Raw genomic sequence first — 10,957 nt, 5'->3', positions numbered from 1 at the left:
TGGAATCTTGTAGCAAGTAGGGTTTCGGTTTTGGTTTCTCCACTACGACCGAAATCTATCAAATTTGGGGCATCAAAGGTGATTCCGGTCATGCTAGGACTGAAATTAACCTTCTTTTGGCCGAAATGCCTCTTTAATATCTAGATATTTTACCTTGATTAAGTTCCCAATTTGATATGTTACACTTACCAACATAAACGTCACTTCTCTTACATATCTTATCTCATTTTCTTCATATATATATATATATATATATATATATATATATATATATATATATATATATATATATATATATATACATAAGTATGAGGCATTCTCACACCTACTTCCAATAGACAAATTTCCTCACAAATTCTCTGAAATAGCAAAGTGTTTTCTCTCATGCTTTTGATATCCCCTGGATCTATATTTTCAACCAATATATAAGAAGATCATTGTAAGTTCTTATATAAATCTAGTATTTTTGCAAACATTTCATGACTAGTATCATCTTAATCACACATTATTACGTGTTTATACCATTAGGATATGACTAGCTTCCTGTATTCTAACTCGAAGATCATCATTTTCATCTCGTTATCTAGTCGCAATCACACTCAAGGTGAGTTCATACCCCTATGTTTTCATGATTTTTCATTGTTTTAGGGGGGGGGGGGGGGAATACAAGTAAAACACAAGAAATCTTGTGTTAATATCTAAACTATTTCAAATATATTTTAGCCGTTGTATTTACCAAAAAGGGCTTTTCATTACTCTACATGTAACTGTCAATATAGCTTTGTGAGACACGCTTCATGTACTTATCTAAGTACCAACGAAATCCCTGAAATTATAACCATAGTATCCTGGAGGGAGAGCGTGACACTTGTATATAGATCTATACGGCACTGACAATCTCGCACCTAAACTGTTATGTCAATATAGCTTTGTGAGACACGCTTCATGTACTTATCTAAGTACCAATGAAATCCCTAAAATTATAACCATAGTATCCTGGAGGGAGAGCGTGACACTTGTATATAGATCTATACGACACTAACAATCCCGCACCTAAACTGCTAGCTACAGTTAGGCCAGCAAGCCTGGGGAGACAAATGTCATACCGATTCCGACACTTGAAGAACGTCATATTCATCCTATCTTAGGTCATCAAGCATGGTTATAATAACTCACAATTGGGTATTGAACAATACGATTAGTGTACGGATACGAAACAACTTCACATAGTTTTATTAAATAATAAAACTACAATACAGTATATTACAGTACAACTGGTGGATCCAGGCACATACACTCACAAAATTTCACACAAGTACAATTATACTATACTAATTTCTTATTACAAAGAAACTTACATTTCAGGAAACATTCATTTTATGGTTTTATGTGGATTAAAACTACATCATACTATGTCTTAGTACAACAACATTTACACGTTTTGGTCTTAGGGTATTAAGACTACAATACATTTACAACAGAAAATATAGGATTTTCTAGAAGAACACACACATATTTTCAAGGAAACAATGAAAGATTTCAAATACAAACATGCTTATGAACTCACCAACTTAATATTTGACACTCTTTTCAAAACCACTTGTATTCTCAGGTAATCAGTAAACAGGTATCCATACAGGTTTTGAGAAGACGGAGCTTCATAGATTCCTATTTTAGTTTTTGCTATACATTTTGGTGTCAAGTATGCATTTATTTGAACACGGATGTAAAAACTATACATTATCAATATCATGGTTTTGTACTTTGATTACTATTATACAATTGTTGTGATACTGTACATGACGTCATCCACCCCCGAACGTTTCTGCCGTTTTGGTTTGGGGGTGGGACACCCTTGACATAGAACACGTCCTTTAGTTCAACTGATTTGCACTTAATTTTACCTATTCCTTGGACAGCTCCTTCGTTTCTATCTCCAAAAGTGATACTGGGACCATCTTTCTCCATAAAATCTGCCAAAAGGAACTTGAGACCAGTCATATGTCTAGGGCATCCGCTGTCTAAGTACTAAATATGATCTAGACCCTGACAAGTAGAGGGACCATTTCAGCTCTTCCTCTTTGATTCTTTGACAAATTGAAGAGCGTCAGCGTCACACTCGATGGAACTGCTATCAGTGGCATCATTAACAAGAACCATAAGAACTTTAACATTTAGTCCTTCGTCTTTAGAGGTCTCCTCCTCTTCAACCCATTCCTCAGATTCCTCCTGCTTTGCAATGAAGGCTTTTGGCAGAGAGATGTTTTCCTTCTACATATAGGCGAGCAACTTCTTGTATAAGACTTCATGATTTTCCGGGCTTTGAACTTCTTTCTTCTCTTTACAGTCCCTGGCAAAATGGTAAGGGCTTTCACAGTTAAAACAATTACCTAAATTTCTTTTCTTTGATTTGAGCCTTCTCGCTGAACTTCCTCCCTTGAATTAAGCTTTTTAGACTCCATTTGATATTCTTTCTTCATAGCATTTAACAATAAGTGCAACACTAACAGCTAGTTCATCAGTAATTTCATCATTACTTGTTTCGCCCTGATCAGATTCAACAGATTCGTTGATGAGATTCATTGCTTCTTTTCAAGAGACCAAAGATACAGACTTTTCTTTGTTTGATTCCTTCATCATGTTTTTACGAAGAGCTTTGGTTTCTTAGTAGTTTTGTAGATTTCCAAACAAGGAGTTGAGATCCATGAGGTTAATCTTCTCAATGTTCTTAAAAACATGAGCATGATGTTCCCAACTTTTTCCAAGAGATTCCATGAACTTTAAAGCCAACTGAGAAGAATGCTTGACAACTCACAAACTGTACATATCACTCACCAAACATTTAAACATGTTAAATGTAAAAGTTAGAAATTCAACTTACTTAGAAAAGAAGTGTTAATATCTTCGATTGAGGTTATTGATGGTTGTAGCTTGAACTTCCATAGTGCCTTCATAAGCCACCATCAGCGATTCCATCATCTCTTGAGCTGACTCATAGTTCTGAACCAGATGATACATGTGATAGGGAAGAGAGTTTCCTATGGCCACCCTAGCTTTCACATCGATACTGATAAATCTCCCGTTATCATCGTCATAACTAGCCTTTGGATTTTGCTTTAAGGGACCAATAGGAACATTATCAACCATAGGTTGATACATAGGAACGTGAGGAACTTTTTCAACAATGTTAAGCATCTCAGAATCCATAGTTTCAGTTGGCCTGGTTCACTCTCCGCCCGCATATAGGGTTGAAAACCCTATATGCTCACCAGGCTCCCAAGCCTGGCCCACTCAGTTTTATTTGTATTACAGGAAGTGGCGCAAGGGCATGAGATGGATGAACCATCAGTTGTTTTGTTTACAATTCTGTATATGTATATATTTGTTGAATGACTTGTAATGTTATCGTTTATGCTTATTGGTCTGTATCGGAACATGACACCCCGAGTTTTGATTATAATGAAAATACATTTCTTTTATGAAATGCTTTGGTAAACATTGTTTTATCATGTTTTGTTTTTGGGGAACAAATTCTGCAACTCTTTCAAATCAAAAGGATTTACTCTGAAAATATTTTAAAAGCATAAATGAAAAACGGTCTTTTCTGGCCGAGATTTTGGGGATGTCACAGTTGGTATCAGAGCATTAGTTTAAGCGAACTAGGAATTTGTAGGATTTCTAGACTTAAACTTAGAATTCTAAGTGAAATTTTGAGATGTGTGTCTGTTGTGTTTTAGACACGAGCACTAGTTTATTTTAGGAAAGTTGCCTAGAATGCTTTTATGTGCTAAATGTTATATGTTGCCATATATGATATTATTTGTTTGGATCTATGGTCTGTTGCCGACCGGATCTAGAAACCTTATGTGTGTAGGATTCTAAGCATACGTCTACGGTATTAGAACTAGCATGTAAATGTTTCGGAGTGATAAGGATGATTTGAATATCTATCGTGATTGAGGATCTAATTTCACCTTATTCGGTGTGTAGATGAAAATGGTGAGAACAAGAAGTGGAGTTGGAAATGCTGATGAAAACAGGAATCAACCACCAGTGATTGAACAAGTACCTGTCGAAGCAGCAGCACCTGAGCCAATAACCATGGCCGGTGTGCAAATGATGATTCAAACGATGTTGGATCGTCAGATGGATGAAGCTAGATGGTTGCTTCAACAGAATTGTGAAGAACTGTCAATTCGTGTGGAAGAGCCTGAATTAAATGAAGGGCACTCGGAAGGGGGAAACTTCAGTGGGTTTATTGGTCAAGCCAACCCACCGATAGTTAGGCAAGATAACCATGATGGAAGGAATGATGGAATGGGATGCAAGTACAAGGACTTTCTAACTTGCAAACCATCGAGCTTCAATGGAAAGGAGGATCCGATTGGGGTTATGGATTGGATCTCCGAAATGGAGTTAGCCTTTATGACTTGTGGCTGCAGAGGCAAGTTGCAGACTATCTATGCAGTGCATCAGTTCCGAGGTGGAGCCGTTCGTTGGTGGAACACTCTAGGGAAGACGTTGAGCCCTAATGAGCCACTGCAATTGTCATGGGCAGAGTTCTTGGTGCAGTTCAAGCGCAGATTCTGCTCGGCTCAAAATTTGTTGGAGTTGGAGAACAAGTTTCTGACATTGACGAAAGGCAGCATGTCAGTTGATGAATACACCAATAACTTCACCGATAAGATGGAGTTTGCCTTTCGTATCGTTCCAGACGAGCTGACAAAGGTGGACCAGTATGCGAAGGGACTCCCATGGGAGTATGAGGTGCCAGTACATCAGGCACTTACTCTAGAGGCAGCTATCTGGGCTGCCAAGTCTGTTGAGAACATGATTAAAGGAAGAACCACCGTCAAGGTTGAGGTTGGTGAGAAAAGGAAGTTTGATGGAACATCTGGTTCCGGTAAGAAAAGCAAATTTTCTAAATCTGATTCGAAAAAGTTTGGAGGAAAAGGAGGCGAAGCGAAGTGGTGTGATAAGTGTAAGAAAAAGCACTTTGGGAAATGTAGCGAGGATGTGACCTACTACAAGTGTGGAAAGGTTGGAAATTTTGCTAATGAATGTCCGAACAACAAAAGGATGTGTTTTGATTGTAATGAAGAGGGGCATATTTTGAAAGACTGTCCGAAGAGGAAGGAGGCAGCTAGGCCCAACATTCCACCAAAGCCGAAGGCGAGAGCCTTCCAGATGACACTTGAGGCTGCTAAAGATGAAGCTGATGTCGCTTCAGGTACCTTTCTCATAAATAAATTACCTGCTCAAATTTTGTTTGATTCTGGAGCCAACTACTCCTTTATTTCGCATGAGTTTGGTAGAAAGCTAGCTTTGCCTATTGATAGACTAGATGATGCTTTATTAGTCGAAGTAGCTAGTGGCAAGTTTGTACCTGTTAGCCATCGTATGAAAAACATTTTAATCGACCTTAATGGGAATAAGTTTCACGAGGAATTATTGCCTATCGAGCTTAATGGTTTCGAAATCGTGTTGGGAATGGATTGGCTTAGCGCCAATGATGCCGAAATTTTATGCAAGAAGAAGATAGTTAAAGTAAACTCGCCTGGGAAGGATTCATTTATGGTGTATGGGGACAAACGGCGAGTGAATTCTGGAATCATTTCTCTAATGAAAGCCAGAAAGTGTTTGACTAAGGGATGTACATCATATTTAGCATTCGTTATTGATGCTAAGAAAGAAAAGAAGGTGATGCAGAGTATTCCAGTGGTGTGTGATTATCCCGAAGTATTTCCCGAAGATCTTCCTGGATTACCACCTGATAGACAAGTGGAGTTCAGAATTGACTTGTTACCAGGAACCACGCCAATAGCAAAAGCACCTTATCGATTAGCACCGACAGAGATGAAGGAGCTGATGATGCAACTTTAGGAGTTATTGGACAAAGGTTTCATTAGACCTAGTTCATCGCCCTGGGGAGCTCCGGTGTTGTTCGTGAAAAAGAAAGATGGAAGTATGAGAATGTGCATTGATTACAGAGAGCTGAACAAGGCAACAATAAAGAATAGATATCCGTTGCCGAGGATTGATGACCTATTTGATCAATTGCAAGGTTCGAGCTATTTCTCGAATATCGATCTAAGGTCAGGATATCATCAGCTGAAAGTAAGAGAGCAAGATATCGAGAAGACTGCATTCAGAACTAGATATGGACACTACGAGTTCTTGGTTATGTCGTTTGGACTAACCAATGCTCCAGCAGCGTTCATGGATTTGATGAATAGGTTTTGTAACCCGTTCCTTGATAAATCCGTGATAGTGTTCATAGACGACATTCTGATTTACTCGAAAAGCCAGGAGGAGCATGGCAGACACTTGCGAGAAGTGTTGGAAGTTTTGAAGCAGGAGAAGCTGTATGCAAAGTTCTCTAAGTGTGATTTTTGGATTCGTGAAGTCCAATTCTTGGGTCACGTGGTCAACCAAGAAGGGATAATGGTTGATCCAGCGAAGATCGAAGCTGTGATGAAGTGGGAACAACCGAAAAGTCCCACGGAGGTCCGAAGCTTTTTAGGATTAGCCGGATATTACCGAAGGTTTATCCAAGGCTTTTCTTCGATTGCTACTCCATTGACAGCTTTGACCCACAAAGGAGCTACTTATGCTTGGAGTGATAAGCATAAAGAAGCATTCGAGAAGTTAAAGAAGAAGCTATGCGAGGCACCGATACTTTCTCTACCCGATGGAGTTGAAGACTTCGCTGTTTATAGCGATGCGTCTGGGGTTGGATTGGGTTGTGTTTTGACCCAAAGAGAAAAGGTGATAGCATATGCGTCTCGACAGTTGAAGGAGCATGAAAAGAATTACCCGACTCATGATTTGGAGTTGGCAGCGGTAGTTTTCACTCTGAAAATATGGAGGCATTAGCTCTATGGCATGAAGTGCAAACTTTTCACTGATCATAAGAGTCTCCAATATCTCTTTAATCAGAAGGAATTGAATATGAGGCAACGACGCTGGCTAGAATTACTTAAAGACTACGACTGTGAGATACTTTACCACCCCGGTAAAGTTAATGTTGTTGCTGATGCTCTTAGTCGGAAGGTCAATCTTGAAAGGAAAAGGCCAAGAGCGTTGAGAATTGAAGTTGTCTCGACCATTGTGGAAAGTATACAGAAAGATCAAGAGGAAGCTTCTGAGAAAAATGACCGAAAGGAGGAACGTTTGGGTAAAACGTTGGTGTTTGGTACAAACGGTCATGGACTGAACGTATTCCAAGATCGTATTTGGGTACCTAAGTCAGGAGGAATTAGGGATCTTCTAATGGAAGAAGCTCACAAAACCATGTACTCAATTCATCCTGGTAGCACTAAAATGTATAGGGACCTGAAACCCTACTACTGGTGGCCGACGATGAAGCTTGATGTTGCAAAGTATGTGGCCGAGTGTGTGACTTGTGCGAGAGTTAAGACACAACATCAGAAACCTTACGGGAGTTTAGAACCATTGCATGTGCCTATGGGTAAGTGGGAAGACATTGGTATGGATTTTGTCACTAAACTGCCCAGAATAAAGAATGGTCACGACATCATTTTGGGTGGTCGTTGATCGATTCACTAAGAGTGCGCATTTCATAGCAGCCAAGGAGAAGTGGTCTATAGAGAAGCTTGCGAATTCTTACGTGAAGGAAATTGTGAGGCTTCACGGTGTTCCGTTAACGATTGTATCGGATCGTGATAGCCGTTTCACCTCAAGGTTTTGGAAAAATCTACAAGAGGAAATGGGTACCAAGTTATGTTTAAGCACAAATTTCCATCCGCAGACTGATGGTCAGAGTGAAAGAACGATACAAACACTTGAAGATATGCTGAGAGCATGTACCTTGGAATTCCTAGGTAATTTGGATGAACATTTACCTTTGGTAGAATTTTCCTATAATAATAGTTTCTACTCGAGCATAAAGATGGCACCTTATCAAGCTTTGTACGGACAGAAGTGTCGTACGCCGTCTTGTTGGCTTGAAGCTGGGGAAAAGCAGTTTATGGGTCCCGAGATGGTCCATCAAACCGCTGAAAAGTTGAAAATAATTAGGGAAAGAATGTTAGCAGCTCAAGATCGTCAAAAGAGCTATGCTGACAAGAAGCGAAGACCGATGACTTTTGAGGTTGGAGATTCGGTTTTGCTTAAAGTCTCGCCATGGAAGGGACTTATAAGATTTGGTAAGAGGGGAAAGTTAAGTCCAAGGTTTATTGGACCGTTTAAAGTTCTTCAGAGGATTGGGAACCAAGCTTACAAGCTCGAATTACCCGAAGAACTGAATGGGATTCACAACACTTTTCATGTGTGTTATTTAAGAAAGTCCACTAGAGAAGTTCCCGATATAATCTAATTTCTGAATTGAGAATTGATGAGAACAAAAGGTTGATTGAAGAACCAGTGGCAATTGTTGACCGAAAGACTAACAAGTTGCGATGCAAAATGGTTGGGTTAGTGCTTGTCCGATGGAAACACACGAATGGGCCGAATCTCACCTAGGAGACGGAGAGTGACATGTTGAGTCACTATCCGCATTAGTTTGCTGATGTGCGATTCCGGGGATGGAATCATTCTAAGGTGGAGAGAATTGTAACGCCTGTGTTTCCGGGCTTGCCATTTTTAGCAATGTAATAGTCTAGGTTAACCTTTGTAACCCGTTTTGAAATAATAAGATTGTATTATTTGAGTATTATGTGTTTTGTGCTTAATTGCTTAATTATGTGGTTTGATTAATTAAGAATAAAAAATAAGCGTCAAAATTGAAGTGTAAAATAAACTTGATATCTTTGGTTAATGTTGTAGTAGTTGAAACGAGGTTTCCGAATATATATAGAATGCCCAAATCTGACTTCGTATGAGGAAGTTATGATTTATCGAAGTTTCGGCTTAGCGGTGTGCAGCCCGAAATACTCAATTTGAGATCGAGCGGTTTTTAGCCGAAGCAATCTAAACGAGGATCGAAGGTCTCGTTGTTGGTATCAAAGCGATAAAAAGTTAGGCGAGAACGGACGTCAAACGAAGAAGTTATGAATTTATAACGAAGTTTTTCTGTCGCGGCCTATTAAAAATAAATAATCAAAATAAAGTCAAAATTAGCCGACGGAGTCTAAACGAAAGTTGTAGAGCGTAGTCTCACCTTCGCGTGGATATAAAGAACGTCGAAAACGGAGTTCGTATGAAGAAGATATGAATTTCCGAAGTTTATTAAATATTTTGTAATTAAATTTAATTGAAAATTCGGAAGCATTATCCGAAGGAGTCACCGGTCTGATCTGAGGTACGCCCCGCGTACTCCGAAGGTGTCGACACTTGCAGCAAGTGGCTCGGATGACGCATGCAATGACGATTTCGGAAGCAGTACACGCTGCGTACTCCGAGGCTCCAGCCTCCTATAAATAGGATCGGAAGGCAGCCGAGTCTTTTGTTCATTTTCTCTCTTCTCTCTCCCGTTTTGCATCGTTTTGCTTGCCAGAAATATCCTGAAGCCCCGGTATCATACTCAAGCCCCGAGGCAAGTCCCGAGATCCCGAAGACCCCGAGAAGTGCGGTTCCCGAGCCGAAGCTCTGCCCGCGAGAAGTTTGATTTTTGTGAAGATCTTTCGGATCTGCTGAGGATTACTACTTCTGCAAGTCGTAGTGCTGTCCGATCATCTTCTGATCAAGTGAGTGTATACTACCTTTCATAAACACGATAATAATACAAGTTTGGTTCGAGTGTATTAAGTATATTGTTGTTTATAAGTGTGAGTGTGTAGTTACCTTCTTCTAACACATAAATATTAAGTATTTTCTATAAAATACGTGCTATGTGTATAGTATATTGTTGTTTATATGTGTGAATGTGTATTCACTCTCTTCTATCTCATAGATATGATTTCTTCTCTATGAGATATGTGTTATGTGTGTGTGCCTCATCTGTTATGTGGATTATGTGTTGATTAAAGCATGCTATACAGGTTTTTAAACTATATATAAAAATGTATATTTTTATCTACTAATATGTTGGGTAGAACATGGGTAGATAGTTGGTGTGTAATAAACAGATGAGAGGTCTCGTTGTTGTTTGATTTAGTCATCTAGTGGAGTTTAGATGACGACCACGGGCTATTCTAGACAGTCTTGTGGAAACATTAGCAGGTTCGCCACCTGTAGGTGTTAATGAACTTGGGTGTTCATTCGCTGTACTCCATCCCCCTCATGGTTGCCTTATTTGACTTATATTGCTGAGGAACCCCCGAAGCATGTGTTGTCGCCCCGATGAAATATTCTTAGACTAGGTCCCTTGTGTTAGTTGTTTTAGGGACATAAAGTGAGAATAACGGGAATGGGTAATTGGGTTATTGTTGGTTGGTGGAAATTAAATATGATTATTTATTGTGGGTTGAAAACCCTATATGCTCACCAGGCTTCCAAGCCTGGCCCACTCAGTTTTATTTGTATTACAGGAAGTGGCGCAAGGGCATGAGATGGATGAACCATCAGTTGTTTTGTTTACAAGTCTGTATATGTATATATTTGTTGAATGACTTGTAATGTTATCGTTTATGCTTATTGGTCTGTATCGGAACATGACACCCCGAGTTTTGATTATAATGAAAATACATTTCTTTTATGAAATGCTTTGGTAAACATTGTTTTATCATGTTTTGTTTTTGGGGAACAAATTCCGCAACTCTTTCAAATCAAAAGGATTTACTCTGAAAATATTTTAAAAGCATAAATGAAAAACGGTCTTTTCTGGCCAAGATTTTGGGGATGTCACAGTATGTTGGCCTACAGCACAAAGTAGGACCCACCTCAACCCAACCCCCTTCAAACAACCATGTGCATATAAAACAATTAATCACATAACAAATCCTTAATCAGAAAAATAGTCTAACAAATTACATAGCATATCAACATCCTAACCAGGATTCCGACCTAACTGGTCACTAGCATAACATTACCCTATATACCGGGTACCGACCTTAAC

This window comes from Lactuca serriola, chromosome 6 (assembly GCF_051521515.1).
Source record: "Lactuca serriola cultivar US96UC23 chromosome 6, Lser_US96UC23_V15, whole genome shotgun sequence".
Taxonomy (NCBI): domain Eukaryota; kingdom Viridiplantae; phylum Streptophyta; class Magnoliopsida; order Asterales; family Asteraceae; genus Lactuca; species Lactuca serriola.
The sequence above is the reverse complement of the archived record's forward strand: the minus strand, read 5'-3'. Positions refer to the sequence as shown.